At 42.7% G+C, this 23,145-nt stretch overlaps 1 protein-coding gene across 3 annotated transcripts in view; it reads right to left on the reverse strand.

Moving 5' to 3' along the window:
- The window catches only part of Cdh6 (cadherin 6), a 153,686-nt gene extending 151,107 nt beyond the window's left edge, over positions 1-2,579 (reverse strand). For 2 of the 3 annotated variants that reach the window (XM_045132356.1, XM_045132358.1), the window contains exon 1: positions 2,365-2,579. The gene's annotated coding sequence lies outside the window, so the exon portion shown is untranslated. Of the gene's footprint in view, positions 1-2,052; positions 2,094-2,364 lie in introns of those variants that run through there. The other variant, XM_045132357.1, reaches the window with a different exon arrangement.
- Positions 2,580-23,145: the final 20,566 nt, after the last annotated feature.

Raw genomic sequence — 23,145 nt, forward strand, 5'->3', positions numbered from 1 at the left:
TAACTTGATAGAAAACGCTTCTGCTCCATACATTATCTTTGTAGAGTTGGCATTGAGAAACATAATTGCAATGAATTGGTGTGTAACAGTCAGCCAGTAATAAAGGGACCAGAAGTCCCCGGGGAGACACCAGCCTGTCACCGTCTACTTCTAAAGGCAGCAAAAGATAATTGTGGACAAATAACATGTAACTAAATCACCGCCTCTTTCCTTAAAAAAATGTGCTGCCCCCTCATATTTGCCCAAAGAAACTGGCTGTTTTCTTTGCTTCAAAAGCATGGCAGAAGCCATCAAACTAGGTGGGGAGAGATCTACCTTTGAATTCACTCCCCCCCCCCCACTTCACCTCACTAATCAGAACACACCTAAGACAAGAAAGGAATGACATAAAATCCCATATAGCTGCGTTTTGTAGTCAGTTGCTGGATTTCTCCTAGGTTTCTGAACTCTGCTTTGAGAATCTGGCTCCTGCCGTTCACTTGCCCCTTTGGTGACATCATGAAGACATCTGCCCGCATATCCCCTCTCTCCATCCAACTGCTTCTCGGGTTCCCTCAAGCAGCAAACACAGCCCTACGAGTGGGCTGCGGGTGCACAAAGGAGGTGCCCAGGCTACCCTAGGAGAGAAGAAGCCGTTTTCCTCGCCTCCCTCCTAAAGTAGGGAGAATTCTCGGGGTGTTCCTTCCCCCGGCCAAGCAAGAAAAGAAAGAGAACAGGCAAGCTTTGGCCAGCCTTTACCTAAACATATTTGTTACTCATGTTTGGAGATGAGCACTGGGGAGGTTCGCTCCTGGTCCCTTTACCAACACAGGGAGGAGTTTGCACCCTATGGATGATCAACCACTGGGAAAGCCCACATTTGCTTGCTACCCACCCCTCCCAGAACAGACAGGACCAACCGCGCCCCCCCCACCCCCCCACCCCCGCCACTGCTACAGGAAAAGCCTCTTGTCCACACTCTGGCTTCAGTAAGTGCAGATGGGCTGGAGGCACAGGCGGGCTACCCCTCCCTGGTGACTCTCGTACTTCACAGTATGCCCACAGCGGGAAGAGAAAAACCGAGTGGGAGAGAGAAATATGTGGATGTTCTGCATGACTAAACTTCTTGGTTCTTGAATGCTCTCAGTAGTAGAGAACGCAGGCACTCGCGGAGATCTGCGTTTAACTTCGCATAAAATATGGATTTTATTGCAGCAGCGACGTTTCCCAGTACCACGCTGACCCCGCTGGCATCTCACATCCATCTCGAGATGGATGTGGTGGCTCTTGGCAGGAGAACATCCAACTACGGAGGAAGTAATCCCAGCTCTGCCACGGCCGCAGCGCGCAGCGTCGCAACAAACCACATCGATCAACAATTTTCAGACGAACGCATAGAAGGCTCCACTTTCTCTCTTTCTTTTTCTTTTTTTCCACCAGATACCTCCAGCCGGGCTCACTCTGTCTGCTCTCCAAACAGTCTGAGGAAAGGCATTATCCTCCAGACTGGTCCCTGGACAGCCCTGGAAAGAGCACGAGCGAGCTGTGTCTTTCCACATGACTTTTCCCTGGACAGAGCGCTCCATTTTCGGAGTCCAATGTTGGACTTTCCTTGCAACCTAAGCATTTCTGCCCTCTGTGCGCCGGCAAGGCACTTGCTCCGGAACATGCAAGCTAACAGTTTTTAGCTCATCCTTTGCCAAACCATCTCTTTTTAAGTTTCCCCTCATTGGGAGCATTCCAGAGTTTTCAGACTACCTGAATCTCTGCGTTACTCTGTAAGCCCCCCCAAAAATAAATTAATTAATTAAATTTAAAAATGTCACTCAGCTCCAGCAGTCAGCACACAGACCCTTATGATGTAGGCAGGTGGAAATAAATCCAGCCCGCCCAGGCTCGGCGGGTTCTGCACGCCCCAGCGCCCTTGGTAATTGACCGGCCAACTTTGCCCAGCCCGAGCTGGGGCTCGAGCCTCCGCCAGCCCCGTGCAGGGCACGCCGGCGGGTCCGCTCCACCGGGCCGGGCTCCAGGCGCTCCCCCACCCTCCCAAGCCCCGAGGAGGCTCGGTCTTACCCGAAGACGGAGCGGCAGCGCCCAGGATCCCCGGGAGAGCGGCGCAGGTCCCGGGCAGGGACAGCGGCGCCACCAGCGCAGCCCGACCCGCGCGCGCCTGGACCCCGCGGAGCATCCCTCCCAAGTCCCGCGCGCAGCACCCCCGGGCGGGCGGAGAGGGGCTCGCGCTCTCTCTCACTGATTGGCTTCTACCAACGCTACAGAATAAATAAATAAATAAATAAATAAATAAATAAATAAATAAATAAATAAATAAATGGAAAATGCATGCATATCCTCCGGCATCGAGGACACACACGCCACAGGACCCACCTCGGCGGCTCGGGTCCTGCGGTCCCCGGGAGCCCTTTGCGCTGCGCCCCGGGCTGCTCTGGCCTCAGCCGCTCTCCCGGTTCTGTGGTCCTCGCTGCCGCCGCGGCTGGAACTGCAGCTCCCGGGATGGGAAGGTTACGGGCTCCAGAGAGCTGGCTCTTGTGGGCACACACTGATTTGCAAGTGAATGAAGTGGGAGGGAGCAAAGAGAGGAGGACTTTGTTACCCAGGCCCAGCGCCTGCCCCCCGCCCGCCCCCTCCCCTTGACAGAATGACTCCCAGTGTTTGAAGTCCAGAGCAGTTCAGCTCCCGGGGAATCTCCAGCAGCCCCAGGCGTTCCTCCCCTTTGCTTTCTTATTTCTTGCTTTTGTCGGGGGGCGGGGGTGTGGTGGTGGTGGTGGTGGGGGGTGGATGTGTGTGTGTGGTGGTGGGGGGAGGTTACGACATACTGAGAATTTGTGTGATTCTATCTGATCCTTCTTGTACCATCACAAATGCAGCCTCAACAATTATCAGCAAGGCTCCGATGTTCTTTTCTGACCGACCAAGCAATTACGATCACCCCCCCACCGGGGACACGGTCTCGCGTGGCGCGCTGGGCTGGCCGGCTGGGTGAGCTGGAACGCGTAACGTGCACATCTGTATCATCACCCCGTCTCCCCAGATAACAATACCGACGGCTGCTCTTCACAACATAAACAGACGCAAGCAGACATACATCCCCGCGTGTCTTTCCTTCTCTCCTTCCAGGAAGACAGCTTTTTAAGGTAGCCCCCACGAGCTCTGGAAGTGTTTCGGGGTAACCCCGGGGTGCTGTAGCGTGAAGACGCACGTCCCTGGCCTCGCCAAATCGCCCCGAGTCCAGAGTCCAAACCCTTCAGGCTCGCCAATGACTTCACGGCTATGCCATCTTTCTAAAGGGGCTGATACGCGGATAGGCAAAACTTGCAGACGAGGGTGTATGGTGATATTGAAGACCTGTTTAATGTCTTGAGATCTTTCTGGAAAGTTACGGAAATAAGATAACCCTATATCAGAACTCCTTGATACACATAGTTGTTTGAATGACTGCAAAAGCCTTAAAAAAAATGTCAAGGTATTTTAAAGAAGAATAATGGCTTTCTGCATTGAAGATGGAGACACGGTGCAGCCAGGCACTGGTGGATTAGGAAAATTAAATCTAATTACCACCGTGATTGCACCCGGGGTCAGTGCCATCCCAAGCCAGCTGTTTGTATGCTGCAAGCTGGTTGGGGGGGGGGGGTGCGCAGGGGGCGCGCTTTCCACTGCATGGTGGTGCGCTGAGAAATTCCAGCCTCTTGGCCTCTGACTGATTTCACCGGTTAGAAGTTGGTTTTGTTCCCAAGAGAGCCCTTACTAGAAAATCCTTTGTGTCTCCAATAGAAGTTCAGGCATTTAAATAAAACCCCAATCAAAGCATTTCCTCCAGGCAGCCAACGGTTCAAAGAAGTGTGCAGGGAATGGTCTTAGCACAGATGTTCTGCACATGGATGAGGGAAAGACTTTTGAGTTTCTTTCTTGAAAAGATCCCTCTAATGAAGAGTTGCCCTCAGTTTACAAAAAGGAGGCTGAGCATCTCTTCACACAGCCATTTAAACTCTCATGGAGAAAGGGTAGGGGAGAAGAAAGCTGCCTCACATTCACAGTCTGGTCCTCAGATTCCTGGTTTCTTAGATTTTTAACTTGAAAGATTGTATAGTCCTTTATCACTTACAAAGTATTTGTATAGACCATTTTATTTAATTCAGCTGCCAACGGTGATGTGAGGGTTTATTTTTTTCCCCCCAATAGAACAGAGAAGATAGGGCTGGAGAAGATGGCTTAGCGGTTAAGGTGTTTGTCTGCAAAGACAAAGGACCCAGGTTCGATTCCGTAGGACCCATGTAAGCCAGACACACAAGGAGGTACATGCATCTGGAGTTCATTTGCAGTGGCTGGAGGCCTTATTATGCTCATTCTCTCTCTACCTCTTTCTCTCAAGTAAATAAATAAAAAATATTTTTTTAAAAAAGCAGAGAAATAGACCTGTGAAGAATAAACAGAGGTTAGGTAACATGTCCAAGGCTATCAAACAAAGACAGAAGATGCAAAACATCACAGTAAAATTGTGGAGATGTCCATGTCTCAGATATCACTACTTACACGTGCAGATATAATTTATTAATTTGTTAGCAGTTGTGATTATAAATGAATACTACATTAACATATGTAAGCATGTTAATAAAGATACTTTGTGTAAATTGCCTCTAGCAGACAGATGTAGAAATTAACTGATTTTACGCTATATGCAGGAGGATAGTGAAGTTGATTTTCTATCCATTGAACCAGTTAATAGCTCACAAAGGAAATCTCTTAATTGTTTGTGATGTATTATCCTTCAACCTCCATTAAGCTACATATCAAAGGTGGTTAAAACAACTACATTTTTGTCAGGTTTCTCCTGGACAGTTTCACATGGCAGAATTAAATGACATAAAGGGCTTTGCAACCCCAGAATATGGTGCTGAGGGATTTTATGTGATATCTGAAGCATCCTAGCTATTCAAGGTTCAGTTATAAGATTGATATAAATACCGGAGGGTGAGGCATTCCTCATTGTTCCCTAAATCTCATTGTAGTTTGTTTTCTGGTACACCAGAACACCTAGGCAAGTGACAGGAGTGAGCTAGAGATAGCTAAACAAGCAAGGCAATCTTTATCATCTCATGGGGTCTTGTCGTGAGATGTCGGTGGGAACCCTCCAGGACCTCGGGAAAGGTCTAAAGCAGATGCTGAGAAGCCACCAGCAGCTCTGCTTTGAGCTATATTCCCCAGCCCGCTCTCATTTCACCTCCCACACCTGCCTTCTCTTTCCTTCAGTGCATGGGACAGAATAGCATCTTGGATAGATAGGTCCAGAACTTACGGACTGGAAAGACACAGCAAGTTTCTCTTTTTGCCCCCTCCAGTCTTACCAACTTTCCTACAGAATAGTTGACCAAGTGCTCTCAAGCCTGGATATCCATGCCTCACAGTGCCTGACACTACCTGCACAAGACCATCATAATAGGAGGAAAAGATCATGACATCCAAATAAAAGAGAGACTGATTGAGAGAGGGAGGGGATATGATAGATAGTGGAATTTCAAAGGGGAACATGGGGGGGGGAGGAGGGGATTACCATGGGATTTTGTTTACTGCCATAGAAGCTGTTAATTATAAAAAATAAAGAAATAAAAGAATGGGTGGAGACTGGTGCTGGGAACCTAGCAGCGAGCGCAGCAGGGTGGCCTACAATGGCTTCCCTAGAATGTAAAGAAGGGGAGTGATCAGGAAATGCCCTCGGGTGCTGGAAAGACATCTGTAAATCATCTCACCTCCACCTTCTCCTGTTTGGTTTAGGATTTTGGTTCGACTGGAGTGGGTCATCACTGTGAGACTATTTTGTACACCTCCATCAGCATTACTTAACTTCTCCCCTTTATTGCTTACAAAGTTTCATTACTCTGAAGACATTTCATCAGAGACCATTACTGGGGATGTGTGTGTGTGTGTGTGTGTGTGTGTATATATATATATATATATATATATATATATATATATATATATATATATATATATATTCAAGGTAGGGTCTCACTCTAGTGCAGGTTGACCTGGAATTCACTATGTAGTCTCCCGGTGTCCTTGAACTCATGGTGATCCGCCTACTTCTGCCTCCTGACAGGTGGGATTAAAGACATGTGCCACCATGCCTGGCTGGGGATGTGTATTTTGCTAAAGGTTATTCTAACTTTTACTAGACCTCTCTTCAGATGATTGGCACTGTTTCATATAATTTTTATATATCTTATGTAATGGGGCACATGTAAATAAATAATTACAAGTTCTCTAATTTTTATCTCATCATTATCTGTATGCAGTGATTATCTGGGAATTGTGGTCATCAACAATGATTCTGATTAGAAGAAAGCTAACCTTTGAAACTATGTGTCTAATTGAGCATCTTGGCATGGGTAAATTTGTCTTAACCAATCCAAGTCATTGAACTCTCATGCTAACTGTGGTTGCTATTAGGAAAAGCACATGTATTACTTATGACTTTATCACGGTGTGCACAAGTTTCCCTGAGAAATGAATGCTCCACCTGAGCCTTTGTTTTCTGTGTGTGTGTGTAGACATGTGCGCATGAAAGAGGGGGAGATTACTAAGGAGAAAGAGCTTTAGCGACCTACTGAACTGAAACAAAGGAGACAGGAACCCTCGATGGAATTCCCCTTTGTGAACACCACAGACATCTCCATGTGAGCTAAGATAAATTCACACAAAGTACATTGGATAATTTCCAATGATGTATTGAAAATGGATTAGATTCCAGATGCATTAAGATGGTCCTCTCTTGATCATTATAATTGACTCATCACTATAGGTAGGTTGCAATAATCCAGGAGACTTCTAAATGAGATAGATGCCTGGCAGCAAAATATTATTGGCCAGCTTAAGATATTTTACTATTCAGGGCATTTTTTTTCACATCTTATTCACTACTCTGTTGTATAATATAAATTTTCCTGATATATATATATATATATATGAAAATTTATATATAAATTTATGTTAATATGTGTGTATAATGTATGTAAGTATATATGTGTACATATATGTGTGTATATATACATGTGTACATATATGTATACATATACATGTATATATACATGTATGTATGTGTATATATACATATATATACAGATATAGCTCAAGTTTAGTATACTAAGAATAAGAAAAATTGTACCATGGTAATGAAGAGTCATTCTTTGTTCAGAAGAAAGAGATCATTAGGAAATTTGAAATCCTAGTATACGTTCCTTTGAATAAGCGGTCTAGCCTGGGTAGATGGCTTAATGGTTAAAAACACTTGCTGCCCAAAACTTACCACAGGATTCTGGGCCCCTAGAACAGGTGCAGTGGTATGCGCATCTGTCATCCCATCACACCTATGGCTACCAGAGGTGGATTCAGAAGATTCTCAAAGCTTGATGAGTAGTTAGTCTACCATTCACAGCAGCAACCAAGACAGATCCTGTCTCCAGCAAGGTGAGGACTGACACCTTGAGGTTGTCTTCTGACAGCCATGCATGTTCTGTGGCATGTAGACACACACATGCACACACACACACACACACACACACACACAAATATGCACACACACACACACACCCCATACACCCCCCAAAAAAAACTTAAAAAAATAAGTGGTATAGATAAGAATAAACACAAAATCTTATATTTTCCTTCAGAAGAAAAAAAAAACATGAGTTCTCTCCCACCAACCCACCTCCCAATTATAGGAACACTTGATGGAAGAGTGACAGACGGAAGTGCGGAAGACAATATAATAGCATATGTTCAGAAATATTTTGGGATTTTATAGATTGAGAGAACATCAAACTTTCACAGTATCTCATGGCTGTCAAGAGAAGACAAAGATGAGGATGAGGAAGGAAAGAAGTAAACTGTTCTCTTTTAAAAAATTTTTTTTGTCTAATTATTTATTTGAGAATGTCAGAGAGAAGGAGGCAGAGAGAGAGAGAGAGAATGGGCGCGCCAGAGCTTCCAGCCTCTGTAAACGAACTCCAGACGCGTGCGCCCCCTTTATGCATCTGGCTAAAGTGGGTCCTGGGGAATTGAGCCTCGAACCGGGGTCTTTAGGCTTCACAGGCAAGTGCTTAACCGCTAAGCCATCTCTCCAGCCCAACTGTTTTCTTTAGAACAGACTTGCACTCCTCTTTGGGTACCACACTTAGATATCTTTTCATTTTCAGCCACTTTTCTTGTGTTTCCACTGTAAATCACAAAGTACTTACAGTACTCTGGCTAGACTTCTTTTACTTGTTTTCTTTTTTTTCCATATGTTGTTTTTCATCTGCTATTTATGTACTCATTGCATTATTATTGAAGGCATCGAGTCTATCTGTTTTGGTTATCATTTTATCTCTGTGCTTGAGAAAGTGCTTGGAGCTTATACACATGACTAAGTACAGATTCAGATAAAGTAGAATGAATTCAATAGATGGAAGCTGGAAATGGTTCAGAGACTTCAGATCATGCTTGTGAGCTAGTGAAGATAAGACCAGAAAAGAGAAAGTTGATACACTTGTGGAATTGTTCTACAGAAAAATTACAATAGTTTGTAATGTTCCTTAAGTTTCAGTTAGGTTCTACTGGCACAGCCATTAGAAGATTTGTTGGCTCTCTAAGAAGCATCCAGTTTTCCATCTTAACCTCAACTGAAACCTCTTACCTTTCACCATTCACAAGCTAGAAAAACACCATGCCATGGTATAGTTAGCAATGTCTTTTCTTTCTGTGACACATAAATAATGGTGCTACTTCCTGCCATTGGCCTCTTAGAATTGATGCCATGCACTTTAGCTCAACATATAGCAAGTCCTTCAAACTTTTAGTGCTGTTCAGGTAACAGATGCAGGTAGCTTTAGATCGAGGTGAGTCCTATCACTGAAGAAATTCATATTCTGGACCAAGATTTGTCAGAAATGAGCTCAGGCAGCAGAGTTGGGATTGAATAATCTTGCATATCTTTGTCAAATGTGATGTTCTTGGGTTTATGTCCAACCTTCTTTTATTTGCATATGAGTAAACAAGATCACCCAGGTTGAGTGTCTGTCTCATGCCACATCTCACTAGAGTGAGGAGGAGACTGGAATCTCTCTTACTTATCAACCTTAAACTATTTTCATCCATTGTGTATCCTTGCTTTCTCATTAGGCTTAATGGACAGAAAATGGTTTCATCAATATTTTGACAAGAACAATAGCATGTACTACATATGACATAAGAGGTAGCTGCTCCTTATGTATACTATCTCATTTAACCTTTCTGATAAACTGTGCAGTTGATGCTATTATTGTGCCCATTTGCAGGTAATGAAACCAAGGGATGGGAGGCAATTTGCTAAAAGTCATACAGAGTTTGTATGAGTGAATGCTCAGATTCAAATGCACACTTTGAAGCGAACTTTCAGACTCTTGGAATTTACCGTGGGATCTGTATGTGGTGATGTGAAAATTAAAACCTGACATAGTCTGAAATTTCTGATTCTAAGATAAACATAGTTCGAATGTTATATGACTATATTCTTTATTATTTGACTCAAATTATAAGGATAATGGTTTCAGTTCTCGAGTGCACTTATTTCCAAACTAAACCTGTACTTTTGCTAAATTTAAGGGCTGGAAAATAAACCAAACAATTTACCTTTCTTTCAAATCAAGAAAATTCAGTTTTATCCCATGCTTTGTGCATACCCTACCTGCTTCTAATTTCCTCTATTGGAGAGTACCCTCAAATTGAGAAAAAACTGTATCTAGCTTATTTTTTTTTCTCCAGCTACCATTATATTTTTAATTAAGTAGCCACTTTGTATGGACACATCACATGACGGTACCATCATTTCCCTCGTTCCTGCCCCCATTCCACTGAGGGTCCTCCTGTGGGGGATTGCCAGGGTTGACCATGCAGTAGTGGGTTATGAGTTGTGAGAGCAGCAGTCAGTCATGGTGGGGGGAGGCCTCTGGATGTTCCCTCCCTCCTTGTGTTGGCTCGTAATCTTTCCAATCCCTATTCCATCCACAACATCCCCTGAGCTGTGGTGGGTGTGCTTTAAGTCTGCTTTAGTGTTGTGCTCTCAGCAGCTTCAGGATTTCTGTTCTGGTACATTTTGAAGATCCACAGTGCCTGTCTCCATCGTACAGCCCCAGGCTGTCAGGCTCGCCATGGAAGCAGCGCTCTTGCTCATCTCACCCCTTCCTCTGTGCTTTCTCCTGAGCCCTGGCTGATGTCCAAGAGGTGGTTCATCTCCTGCCAGGGGGTTCAGCTATCTTTTCATATCTTTTTGATAGATTTTGGTTTTCCTTGGCTCTTGGTGCCTTCTGGAAAAGCAAAACAAATTCTCTAGTGAAGAGTGAGATCAGCATAGGTTACATGGGATAAGCATTGTTAATTTAGAGAGATTTTAATGGGTATAGCCCCTCTTTTGGCCACAAACTAAATGGGAACTTCTTGTTGGAGTCCATAATCTTGGTCTCCATAGGATTCTGACTTGGTTCTCACTTCCAGTTATGGGCTCCTTTCCACTGAGCTGTCCAAAGATCTCCTAGGCAACCAGAAAGTCACTGGTTACTCACCCAGGCTGGGGGCCGCCACTGCACAGATGTGTACATCTTGCCAGGCTAGTTGCCTTCATATAGCAGTGTCCTCTGCTTGTTTGCTCCATCGTTGGCCATTTTCTCCCAGCTCATGTAATACTTTCCAGCACTATAAAGGCAGACCATCTGGGAACTGGCTTCCTTCTAGACTCCAGCTGGATCTCTCCATGCTCTGTGTCAGCAGCATGTGATGTCTTCAGCAACAGGGTTTTACCTTTCACCTTAGGTGGGTAATCAAATACTTTGACAGAAGCCTGTGTCGTTTTGGGGACCTCAATGTGAGCTAGCTATAACTGATTTCTGATACTTGTACTTGCTTGCCACAGCCAACTATTTTAGGCTGAGGTTTCATTCCATTCTCTTCAGGGCCCTTCTCACCAGATTATTCCTCCATAGTTCCATTGAGGGTTGTATCTTTTAGTCTGCTATTCAGGAAGAAGGTTTTTTGGTACCAATTCATTTTGGATTTAGTTTTGTGAGTATCTCTCCCCACCCTCCCATTCCTTTTCCCCAGGCCCTTGATCCCTATTATCTATTTCTTGAATTGCCTGCTGGGTATGCCTGTAACTCAAGCTACTCCAGATTAGGAGCCATAGATGAGGGAGAGCATGCAGCCTTTGTCTTTCTGTGCTTGTGTGAGTTCCTTTAGCATGATCTGTTCCATGGCTGTTCATTTTCCTAAAAGTTTCGTTGTAGCATTTTCCTTACTGCTCAGTAGAATTCCACTGTGTATATGTACCACATCTTCATTATCCATTCGTCAAACAATAAGCACCTGGGGTGATTCCAGTTCTTAGGTATTGTGGATTGAGCACCTGTAAACATGGCTGAGCAAATATCTGTGCACTGAAGAGTGGAGCCTTTAGAGTAGATGCCCAGGAGAGGAAGGGCTGGGTTGGTTGGTAGCCCTGTTTTCATCTTTTTCAGGAGTGTCCATATTGATATCCGTAGTGGTTGTACAAGTTTGCACTCCTACTGGCAATGAATGAGAGTTCCTCTTTCCCTGAATCCTCTCCAACATTTATCGTCATTTGATTTTTTAATGATTGTCATCCTGACTGGAGTAAGGTGGGATCTCATAGTTGTTTTCATTTGGATTTCCATGGTAGCTAAGGATGTTGAAAATTTTCTTAAGTGAGTATTAGCCATTTGTATTTCTTCCCTGTTCAGTTCTCTGCCTCATTTTTTGAGTGGATTTGCCTTTGCACACGGAAACTGTACTTGAAATTCCCCTAGAAATAAAATTGAAAATGAAGATAAGGCTCAGTTAGTTGATGAGAAAACATTTAAAAGCTTTTTAGTTAATTTTAATTTGGGGTACTTATCTAGAAAATACAACGTTCCAAATAGCCCCAGTCCTTTTCATAAACCAATGGCTTCCCTAAAACCTGCATAGTCTTGGCCAAGTCGTTATCTGTTGGCTTCTTTCTTCATCTGTAAAACGAAGGTGGTGAAATAATTTCTCACTCTTGTAGTCTTACTGACTTCTCTTTACGTGTTGCGCTGCATGTGGCCACCAGGGGGTGAAAGGAGTGATCATTCTATTGAAATTATTGCTGCCATCACCCATTCAGAACCATAGTCTTGAAGAATGACCACAGGGAAAGACAATTTTTCTTAATGAGATAGTGAATATTTAAAATGTCTTTTTATTAACTGGTATTAAACTGTGATATGAACTGGCAGCTCTTTGTAAAATTTGAGAATTTGAGGAAAGCAATTATAACTATTTCTATGACCTGTGAGGCTCTGTAAGGTATGATCACGTGTCTCTGTGAGCATTACCATCCCGGAATTTTTAAGAAGTGCAATTAAGAATATGTGGAAATGTATCACAAACCACAATACTTTAGGAAGGCAGATAAAGATACTTAAAAGATGTTTCGAAAATCGTCAGTAGTTGTCAAACATTTATCTTTTTAATTCTTTATTTTTAAATGTTTATTAATATTATTAACATCATGTGTTGAATAACAATCCATGTTGGTACCTTCTTTTCCCTCATCCCTGCCCCCATTCCACTGGGGACACTCCTTAGTAGGGTTGCTGGTATTCCCCATGGGCTTGTAGTTTATGCACTGTAGGAGAAGTAGTCAGTTATTTTTTAGGGGGAGGAAATGCCTCTGGGCTTGATGTCTCAACCTGTGGCTCTTACAATCTTTCTTCCCCCTCTTGCACAAAATTCCCTGAGCCGTGGTGGGTGAGTTTTAATTCTACTTCAGGGATGAGCTCTTCGGAGCCTCTGGATCTCTACTCTGGTAGGTGTTGAGTATCCTCAGGGTCTGTCTCCCACACCCTGGCACTGATTATCAGGAACAGAATGGCATATGTGGCACTCATGTTCATCTCCCCATTCCTCTGTGGATTCAGCTGTGGCTTGGTTGAAGTGTGAGGGGTAGTTTATCTCCTGTGGTCTCACTACCTTTCCATGCCTGCTGCATGCTCATTAATCTTTTTACAAAAACCAAACCAGCACAAATGAGAAATAATCTAATTGTAAAGAAGAAAAGAAACTCAATTTTATGTAACTGAAAAAGATATATATATATATAATGACTTAATTTTAGTAGCTAGTTTATTAAGCACTTATTATTTACAAGGTATCATGACAAAAATTTTTGTTTATATCATTTTTGAGTGTTTCAAAAACTTTATGTACTCTTTCACTGTTGTTCCTTTTTTGGTTGGGGGGGGTGAAGTGTTGGTTATACTATGCCCAACATGAATTTTCCAGATACATGAATTTTCTGGGAATTACCTTGAAATCCTGATCCTAAGGTCTCCATCTCCAAAATGCTGGTCAAAAATTACTGTCACCATGCCCATGGATATTTAGAATTTAGTTATCATGTCTTTTTGCACTATTGGCTGGTGGCTGATGGAATCTTTGGCCTCAGCTAGTTGCACATTAGAGTTAATACTTTGTTCACCAAGTGTATCACTGCCTAGTTTATACGGCTAACAGGATACAGCATGCACCACATTATCACATGCTCCATGTCCGTTACTACTTTGCGTGTTCCATTCTCTTCCATAGAGACGACAGATATGGTTAGCTTGCATGTACTTAGGAAGGGCAAGTCAACTCAAACAGGTTAAGAGTTGTGAATAAGACTGTGTAGTTTGAACTTGGACATCACTTCTTGGCCTTTTGGCTAAGGTGAAGTGTAGATTGACTTTGGTCAGAACAGGTTCAGAACACTAGAGTGTGTTATTGTCAACAGTTAGTAACAGAATCTGGAAATGGGATGAAACTGCTACTTCCTGATTTGTTGGCTTTGAGAAGCTTAGGTTAACAGTCTAGTTGCTTTTAACTTCAAAACCTAAAAGTTGGAACCTCAAGTTTTTGAATGACCATATTGCACCTTCTGTTAAGTGCTTACTCCGGACGTAACTCCAGCACACACTTGATAATTTGCCTTGCTCCACCCCGCACAGGAACTTTCTTACTGATGAGGGATGTATACTTCACAGAGATTAAATAACTTGTTCGATGCCACACAGCTATCAAGCAGTCAGGGCTGAACTCAAATCTTAAGTGTGATTTCAACCCAACAGAGTTAATGAGGTTCAAGGTTATCATGTCGGCTTGAAATAGTTGTGATGATACCATCTGTTCTTAGGCATAAATATGCCCCAAGTTGTAGCTGGGGAGGGAGGAGAACCATGGGTTTTATGTGCAGTGAGGAATTATGAGCAGAAGAAGAGGTTAAGGTATTTGTTACTTTGCTGTTTATTTTGCAAAATATGATCTCTTTGTAGTAAAGAATAAGGGCAGAGCTGTCCTGTTGTAGAAAAAATTGGGGTCAGAACTATTGGCTCTGATCAGTGAATCATGGCAACTGGAGCCACTGACTAGAGATAGGATAAGATCCAGTTAGTTAGTCCTTTAGGGCATCCCTTTCTTATAGTAATGGAGGTGGAGTCTCTCAGTCTCTGCCTGACCCTTACAGCTCAGCTTTTCATTTTTTTATTTTATTTCACTTCTTTTTTAATTTAAATATCTTTATTTATTTATTTGAGAGCAAGAGTGAAAGAGTGAGAGTGAGAGCAAGAGAGAGAGGGAATGGGCATGCCAGGGCATCCAGCTGCTGAAAATGAACTCCAGAGGCATGCGCCACCTTGCGCATCTTGCTTACAGAGGTTCTGGGGAATCGAGCAGAGGTTTTTTGGCTTTGCAGGCAAATGCCTTAACTGCTGAGCCATCCCTCCAGCCCCTTATTTCACTTCTTAATCATTTTGACACATTTGTTTAGTATGCTGGAGGAAACACAATGTCTGCTGCCTCTTTCTAGTTCCCTTTAGCTCCTCTAAGATATGACTTTAGAAGGAGTATGACCTGAAAAGACCTTCTGAGTTTAGGGGTGTAATACCTCCCAGTGAGCTGTTGGTTAGAGATGTGCCTAAGGCTCCCCATATAGTACAGGCTATGACTGATGCTCTTGTTACCCACCAGAACTAGATGGTAAGATCCTGTTGCTGAAGGTAACATGAGTTTTGGCTTCAGGACACTGAGAAATCAAGCTGTAGTTGAGCTTGGGGCTTTCTACCTACTGGCTAGTTTTCATAGTGTGGGAAGATGCTATGTAGGCCGCTGGGGGAGAAAAGCCACTAAAAGTCTGACCCAGGGCTGGAAGAGTGGCTTAGTGGTTAAGGCATTTGCCTACAAAGCCAAAGATCCAAGGTTTGATTCCCCAGGACACACGTTAGCCAGATGCACAAAGGAGTGCACTGTTTGCAGCGACCGGAGGCCCTGGTGTACCCGTTCTCTCTCTCTCTCTCTGTCAAATAAATAAATAAATAAATAATAAATAAATAAATAATAAAGAGTCTTACCCAACAGTGGACCCTGTGTACTACACCACTGATCATCAGGCAAGATGCGTTCATGAGTGCAATAGTGGTATTACTGTTATCGGGTCAACCAACTACTCTGATTGGATTTGAGGCTCACTCCAATGAAAGGAATTCATGCTTGGAACTGAAAACCTAGTCAAAAGACTGAGTCAGGGGAGTCTGAGTAGGAGTACTATTGTTTGGTTAAATGCATATGTTGTGCCCATGTTTATTTCCACAGATCAGAGCTGCTCTCAGTGTTGTTCCGAGAAGCTTCTTGTTATAGTTGGTGGTGGTGATAGGGAGACTCAAAGCTTTTGAGAATACTGAGATTAAGTGACTGCTGAATGCTCAACACTAAGTGAGATATTTATATCATGTCCTCCATGGCTTAATGAACATTGTGGAAGAGGGGACAAGATGGAATGGAGGAGCCAGAGGATAGGGAGAAGTGCTAGGGAATGGTATCTTCCAGATATGACAGAGCAGTTGCCTTACTCCCTCACCATGACTGCTGTGATCTGTATGGGACCTGCACAAGTGATCCACAGTCTGCCAGGGGAGTGGAGGAGCATATGAAGCCTCCGTCCCCCTCCACAGAGTTAGTGGCAGTTAAGGGTTGCTGGGTTAGGGGGAGACATTTTATTTAATGGTTTATCCATTAGTAAGTTGCATGCTTTCTGGTAAACAACAGCTCTACAAGCAAATCTCGTTCGTGGTTCACACACACATAGAAGGAAAAAAAAGAATACATCAGTGTGGAAAAGAAACTAGTTGGGAAGGAGAAGGGGTTCAGTGGGAGGGGGGAAGGGGGACAAAATAAGGTAATGTATGGGATAATTATAAAAATATATGTATAACAATTGTAAATAAAATAAAATAAAAATTCATGGAATTGAAGTGTTAATAAAAAACATATAAAATAAAATCTATTAACCAAAAGACAACTTTGAGTACTGTTTCTCAGGAATGGCATCCACATTTTTCTTGATACTGGGACTCTCACTGGCCTGGAGCTCACCATGAAGCCTAGATTGGCTGGTCAGGATTCACATCTCTTGATCTCAGCACAGGGCTTCCACCATGCCCAGCATGCTTCAATGTGGATTGCTGGGCATGGAGCTCAGGTTATACATGCATGCATGGTAAGCACTTTACCAACTGAGCTACCTCCACCACCCCATGGGCTTCATTTTGAATAACAAAGAGAATACATACGATTAGTCCAAACTATGGTATGGTGTTATATGTTCCTGTACTGGTTATTTTTTATTCCTGCTGATTTTTTTTTTTTTTTTAATCTGTGACAGTTTGTTCATGAGGGCTTTGGAAAGTGCCCTTAACTTTTATTGTGTCTTAAAGATGGTTGTTTCATTTTTTATCTTGTGCATTGATTTATAAATGTACATAGCTATGGTGTAGATTTTATTTAAAAGAAAAGCCCTGTTTTATTGTCCTGAAAACTGTCAGGTTCTCAAAGCTTTGTTTCGTTCTTATACATGTGTAGTTAGTCCACAAACTCATCACATACCAGTCTCCTGTTTCTGCTTTTAAGTTTTCCCATAAAATTAAAAAAAAAGTTTTATTGACAATTTTCAAACAGGTATCGTAGTAGTTTGATCATGATTTGAACCTGTTACCTTCCCTTTTTCCCTTTACCTTCCCTCCCTTTTCTACTGAGCCTCTTCTTTTCAGCTAATCCCACTACTAACTTGATGTCATTTTCCTTTTACCCTCCTTTGCCCTCCACAGTGGAATGCTGATGGGTGCATTAATGTGCAAGTCACTAGATCGTGTCTGTAATGACCATGTTATGTCCAGAAGGCAGTATTTCCCATGGCACTCCTCTCCATCTTCTGGCTCTTACTTTCTTCTGCCTCTTCTCCAATGTCCTCAGACCGTGGAGGGGATGACGTAGAAGTCTAATTCAACACTGCGTACTCTGCACTTGGAATAGTGTTGACTCTACCTAGTAGTCACCACCAAGTGTAAAAAAAAAAAAAAAATTAAAATAACTTTCTGTGAGCAATGGTGAAAGTAGCATTAACATATTCCCATAAAATTTCCAGTAAATCAAAATGATTAGTGGAACTTACGTTATTTGCACAAGTATCTTTGGTGTACATTTGACTGTGACCGTCTGGTTACTTTTCATTTCTTACTCCTTCCTCCTCCCTTTTCCATACTTCCTGCTTGGAGCACCCCCAAAAGAAAATTGTGATGTGATCGTAACATACCATAAAAAAGTAGTCGCTGTTTGTCATTTTTAGGCGTGTTCCTTATTCTGCTAGCATTCACATAGCCCGTGATTACAAATATGCAGAGTTCTTGAAGACTGATTAAACATTAGAAATACAGTACTCTTTTGCATTGCTAAATGAAAATCATTAAAACAGCCTATTAAAAATGGCAAGACTGTACACGGCTTATCAGATTTGAAGCATTTAAATCCAGAAAATTCTGGTACAAGGTTTTCCGGTGGAAAACTGTGAGAAATATTACTTAGTTCACACCTCCTTTGGATCCCTCGGCTTGCTGCTATATCTGTGGTATTTTTTCCCCCCTAAAAGTTACAGTGACTTCAGTGAGATTTTCTGATAAGCTGGACTTCTCGCCGCTTGATTCTTTTTTGACTTTGTACTGAGAACCACTGTTGCTGAGTGGAACACGGGTTGCTAGTTGCTCTGTTGGACCTGGCAGGCGACCTAAATGCTTCATGTTTATTTCTTTCTGCCTGGTGATTCTATTTGAGTGCTTGTTGGATTCCTGGCTCTGAATACAGGGCCAGGCTGGGATAATATTTGGGGGTTTAATATCCAAAAGCATTTTCCTGATATGATCTCCCATTTTTGTGGCTCACCTTCTCAGATCTGATTCAGAGATGTTGATGAGTTTCCGAGGCTGGTCTCTTGGGAAATGGCAGCTTGCCATGATGCTATCAGTTTAGACTAATGACTGCCCAGAATTCTTGTGAAGCAGATGGCTACTAACCACAATATTAATATTATTTTGCTTTGTAAAATTTAGGGAAATAATTTCTACAGTTGTAAGGGCAAACCTCTTTCGGATTTTTACAAAGAATGATGTGCTACAGAAATAACATGCTGTCAGGACCTGCTTTATACACGTTCATTATCAGTGACAAATTGTGATATTAATTCTATAGCAAATTTGTGTGCTTGGGATTTTAGTATTTCTCTCAACCATTTCTTTTCTTTGCATAGCTAGCTGTAGAATAAAATGCTATGAATTTTACCTTGGAGGGATCGACAGCTGGATTTAAATGTTACCTCAGTCATTTGCTCAGAGATACTATTGTTTATAAATTTGAAGAGTGAATGTTCTTTGACAGGATTTGGAATGAAGTGGAGGTCTGAGGTAATTGCTTAGATAATCCAGGTAGCAGAGAACTTCTGCCTGGATTCTTCCAATAATGTAGCCAGAAACAAGAGGCATTTATTTCTGTTTGAATTAGCCAGGTAATTACTTCTGTGTTCTGCTTTGTTTTGCTTATGACATTGTGGCTTAAGAAGACTGGGAGACATGAGGGCGGCAGGCAAGTACATCTGGATGAATCCTGTGATCTGTGTAATTCAGCCATGGGAGATGCCAATCATTGTTTTTGTTTTGATCAGTTATTTGGATCTTTTATGATGCTATTTCAGAGTAACACACAAAGAAAGGAAGTTCAGGAATACTTAATATTAGGGCACGAGGAAACTTAGTATGACTTAATCTCATTCACTAGACTTCTAAAATTTGTAACACGAGGTTAAAATTGCATGCTTGGTAGCCATGTACACCTGCCCTCCCTTCTCATCCACTTTGCATGTAGTGCTAAAGACATGATTTGTTGTCTATAGCTGTTTTGAAGAGGCAAGTTTGATAACAGTTTGTCATTTATTTGATTTATAAACTTATTCTTGTGGGGTTGCTGAGTGCGTTGTTTATTTGTTTCTGGTGTGTGTGGTATAGTATGTTTTAGGTGTGTAAGCAGGTGCAAATGCATGGATGTGTATATACACATGTGGAGGCAAGGAGAGGATTTTTGGCTATCTTCCTTACTGCTTTTCCTCCTCACTTCACTGGGCCAGAATCTCTAACTGAACATGGGGCAGAGCCAATGACCAGAGAGCCAATGACCAGAGAGAGAGCCAATGACCACAGAGAGAGCCAATGACCAGAGAGCCAATGACTAGAGAGCCAATGACCAGGGAGCCTCCTATCTCTGCACACCATAGGGCTGGGAGTTACAAGTGCATGTCCATGCCTATCTTAGGCTAGCTGACCAGAAAGTCCCAGTGACCATCCTATCTTTGTGCCCCTTGGAACTGGGGTTACAAGTGTGTGCCATGACTATCTTTTTCTGTGGGTGCCAGGGATTGAATTCAGGTCTTCATGCTTACACGGCAAGCACTGCTGCCCACTGAGCCATCTCCTTGGCTCACGAAGTATATTTTTTTTAAGAAGGCGTGTGGGAAGCCAATTGTATTTGGGATTTAGTCAGTGAAGAAGAGATATGAAAAAACCTAAAATGATAGGCAATGGCTAATAAATAAGAGAACAGGGGCTGGAGAGATGGCTTTGTGGTTAAGTGCTTGCCTGTGAAGCCTAAGGACCCTGGTTCGAGGATCAATTCCTGAGGACCCACGTTGGCCAGATGCACAATGGGGCGCAAGCATCTGGAGTTCATTTGGAGTGGCTGGAGGCCCTGTTGCACCCATTCTCTCTCTCTATCTGCCTCTTTCTCTCTCTTTCTGTCACTTTCAAATAAATAAATAAATAAAAAAGAGAGAACAGGAAATATTGGAAACCACTGAAGTTCTTTCTGTGGTACTTAGAAGGTTCATTTAGAACTTTGGGCAATCCAAGTTCCGAATCTAAAACCAGAAAACAAGATCTAATACTTTATGAAACTATCCTTAGTTATATTTGACATCTACTTTTTTACCACTTAGCCATTTTGCAACAATAAATTAGGACAACCAAATTTCTGAGTGCTAACAACAAAAGAGCAGAAACAGAGTCAGTCAGAGATTCTTTGACTGTGGCACAGGTGTAAATCAAGCGAAACAGTAACCATTGACCTACCCTGTTTGAAGAAAATGTCTTGATAAGTTCTACCCATCTCCCTTCTCTACCCTATTTGAAGAAAGTGTCTTGATTAAGTTCTACTCATCTCCCTTCTGAGGTATATGCGTATGTGTGTGTGTGTGTGTGTGTGTGTGTATATATACATATATATATATGTATATGTATATATATATACATATATATGTATGTATGTATATATTGGAGGACTTCCTTCTTTTAGGGTAACCATCCATTCCAGTTTTTCCTGGACAGCTCTGATACAGACTGGCTGCACTGTTTTAATTCTTAGGAATGCTTTATTTCACTATCAAAACTGTTCTGGATCTGGGTGTGGTGGCACATGCTTTTAATCCCAGCACTTGGGAAGCAGAGGTAGGAGGAGGATTGCTGTGAGTTCGAGGCTACCCTGAGATTACATAGTGAATTCCCGGTCAGCCTGGGCTAGAGTGAGACTCTACCTCAAAACAACAACAACAACAACAACAAACAACAACAACAGCAACAAAATCCTTTTCTGGTGAGGCTGGAGAGATGGCTTTGTGGTTAAGGCATTTGCCAATAAAGCCAAAGGTCTCATGTTTGATTCCCCAGGACCCATGTAAGCCAGATACACAAGGTGGTGCATGCATTTGGAGTTCATTTGCAGTAGCTGGAAGCTCTGGTGGGCCCATTCCCTCTTTCTCTAATAAATAAATAAAACTTTACAAAATTGTAAAAAAAAAAAACACCTCCTATTCTGGCTTAGAAAATAAGTAATTATGTAGCCATTCTGCTTATTTTGACTGAAACAGAAGAGAATATGCGCAGTCCACTGCGTCTCTGTTCATTCACAGGTAGTCTCTCTTACACACTCCCATTTCCTTACAAGTGAGATGATCAGAGCGCGCCTGACAGTCGTAAGTCTAGTTTCTTACCTAGTAAAGAAATGACATCAAACCCCACTGCAGCCTCTTCTCCCCCTGCCGCCTTCCTCTTTTATGGAGCCATCTATGTTCACCGTGGAAGGGATATAACAAGACAAAGGCTAACGCTCCGGCTGAGGAGATGTAGAAATAAACAAGGGTACACGTCTGAGTTTATGTCTGATAGTGTATCAGCCAGGAGCAGGAGGGAGGGGACTGCAGTTCAAAGCTGCGTTTGGAGAAATGTGAGCATTCTCAAACTGTCATCCTGTCATGTCTGGCCCAAGTACAGTTCCTCCCCTGACAGCCCACCCCACATCGGCAGCTTGGGAGATCATTAGAATGAATTTATCCATCCTTTGGTGCCTTCGACAATGACTACAATGGACAGTAAATTTTTTTTTTATTTACTTTATGAATAAGCTTGGAAACAGTTTCAGAATTTTTCAAAGTGACTCTGAGGGTGACAGTCCTTATCCTGGGGACATATTATTACCATCACGAAACACATGTGTGCCTGCCACACAATAGTCACAGATCTGCTTTTTTTTGTTTGTTTGTTCATTTTTATTTATTTATTTGACACAGAGAAAGAGGGAGAGAGAGAGAGAGAGAGAGAGAGAGAGAGAGAGAGAGAGAGAGAGAGAGAGAATGAGAAAGAGAGAATGGGTGCACCGGGGCTTCCAGACTCTGCAAGTGAACTCCATATGCGTGTGCCCCCTTGTGCATCTGGCTAACTAATGTAGGTCCTGGGGAATTGAGCTTCAACCTGGGGTCCTTAAGCTTTACAGGCAAGTGCTTAACTGCTAAGCCATCTCTCCAGCCCAGAATTGCTTTTTTTTTGGTATTGCTGGTGTGAAAAAATTCTTCTTCACCAGTAGTAAATATACTTCCTCATGTAACATTGACATTCTCTTAGTAGTGACCCTTGGAATGTGTTAGGGTATAGCCACCACCCTAGATGAAAGTATTAAGACATTTTTTAGTATTATGCTTAACTTAACTACCCATTTTGCCTTTTTGTCACCTGTCCAATGCCTCCTTTACCTGGAGCCCTTTCTCCCCCTCTACCATGAAAATGCTCCTGTGAGAGACTTTGAAAAACAAACAAGGGATTTCACAGGGCCAAGAAACAAGTAATGGGAATAGATGCAAGATGTACCTATGAGTAAGAGGGGCGTGGTGAAAGGAAGACTCTATGATAAGGTGGAGTTAGGGGCTATGATGGTTTTTCCTGTCTCAGATTTGAGTTGGTGTTTAATCTCCATTGTGAAGTGTTAAGATTGCATGAAAATTTATTCCAACTATGATGTTCAGGAGTGGGGCCACTGGGAGGTCTTTAGAGTTAGTTAAGACCATCAGGGTGCCATGCCCATGCTTCTGACAGACAGAAGGGGAGAAGGAGAAAGTGAGAGAAAGAACACAGTGGCTATTTATATGTTTCCTGTCTCTCACATGGGAGATTGTCTCAAAAATCTGCCAGCAAAAGGCCATCACCAGATGTGGGTCTTTGACCTTAAGCCTCCACAATCATGAGCTCAGATAAGTGATGTTTCCTTAAAACTTACCTAGTCTGGGCTGAAGAGATGGCTTAGTGGTTAAGACATTTGCCTGCAAAGGACCCAGGTTCAATTCCCCAGGATCCACATAAGCCAGATGTACAAAGTGGAGCAGGCGTCTGGAGTTCGTTTGCTGTGGCTAGAGGCCCTGGCATGTCCAGTCTC

The sequence above is a fragment of the Jaculus jaculus genome, chromosome 13, assembly GCF_020740685.1.
Source record: "Jaculus jaculus isolate mJacJac1 chromosome 13, mJacJac1.mat.Y.cur, whole genome shotgun sequence".
In the NCBI taxonomy this organism is placed as follows: Eukaryota; Metazoa; Chordata; class Mammalia; order Rodentia; family Dipodidae; genus Jaculus; species Jaculus jaculus.